Raw genomic sequence first — 1212 nt, 5'->3', positions numbered from 1 at the left:
GGAGAGCCGCCCCGGGCCAGGGCCGACTCCCTGGGGGCGCCCCTGTTCCGCCAGACGCCGGGGGCTGTGTGTGTCCGGTGCATCCCAACCCAGTCGCCCCCCGCCCCCGCGCTCGAGGCCTGTCGACCGGCACCTTCTTTGCGGCCGGGTCGATTGTTCTCGCGGTCCGCGTGCGATGGCGGTCGGTCGGGCCGCCCCTTCCCACCCCGGGACCCAGCCCCGGGGTAGGAAGGGGCTTTTCCTTGGTCCTCGCCGCAGGTACTTTCGGGTGTTGCGGCCGGGTGCTGGTGATTCGCCAGAGGGGGAAGTTCCTCCCCTCGGCCAGCCACGTTCGTTGCCCTCCCATGGTGGGCATGCGGGGGGGGGGGGCGGGGGGGGGGGGGGGCGGCGGGGCGACAGGAAACACCGCCACCTTTGGTCGAGCCCCTGAGCTGGCCACGCCCCCGGGCCCCGGGCCCCGGGCCCGGCCAGCCGGTGCGCGGTGAGTAGAGCGGGCCCAGATCCCCCCGCCTTACGCCGGGCCGCGCCCCAGGCCGGAGGGGCCGCCGGGCGTGCCGGGTCGCGAAGCTCGTGCGCACCGCCACGCCCCACCCCCCGCCGGGCCTGGCGCACACCCCCGCTCGGCCTCTGGCCGCCGCCCGAGTTGCGCTCGGCCTCCGGCCGCCGCCCCCCCCCGCCCCCGTTTACACACGCATCACGGGTGCGCCCCCCGCGCCGGGGGGTGGGAGGGGCGGGGGCGCGGCCCGCTTGCTCCCTCGGTTGTCCCGCCCCCCGGCCCGCCCCCCCTCGCCCACCGGGCGGGCTCGCTGGTTGCCCCATCGCTCCGCGGCGCTGGACAGTCGTGGCTATTGTGCCCGATAGCGAGCTGTGTTATTGTTGTTGCCGTTGTCACGCTTCTCCCTTCACGCCGGCATTCTCCGTCCCGCGGTTCGCACCGATGCGCGCGCATAGCCGCGCATTCCTCGCGCTCTATTCCCCCCCCCTTCGGACGTGATTGGCGTGGCAAGGCGTGGAAAGTAGCCCCCCCCCCCCTCCGCCGGCCAGCCTCCACTCCAAAGTCTGGGAGGTCGTTGAAATCACCCCCCCGTGCCGGCCGTTGCGCCGCCCGGCCCCGCTCCAGAACGAAGGCCCTCCTCCCCCCTCCTGCACGCGCGCCCCGCACTCCTCCCTGCCCCCTCTCCCCCCCTCCCCCTCCCATCCCTGCATCCTCCT

The 1212-nt window shown here is 75.3% G+C and overlaps 1 protein-coding gene across 1 annotated transcript in view; it reads left to right on the top strand.

Annotated features, from left to right (window-relative positions):
* H696_03583 (hypothetical protein) overlaps positions 1-1212 on the top strand; it is a gene marked incomplete at both ends in the record, with an annotated part of 6987 nt that overhangs the window by 4634 nt on the left and 1141 nt on the right. The gene's annotated exons all lie outside the window — the stretch shown is intronic.

The sequence above is a fragment of the Fonticula alba genome (genome assembly GCF_000388065.1).
Source record: "Fonticula alba strain ATCC 38817 unplaced genomic scaffold supercont2.5, whole genome shotgun sequence".
NCBI classification, from domain to species: domain Eukaryota; order Rotosphaerida; family Fonticulaceae; genus Fonticula; species Fonticula alba.
This window is presented reverse-complemented; position numbering and strand designations above follow the sequence as displayed.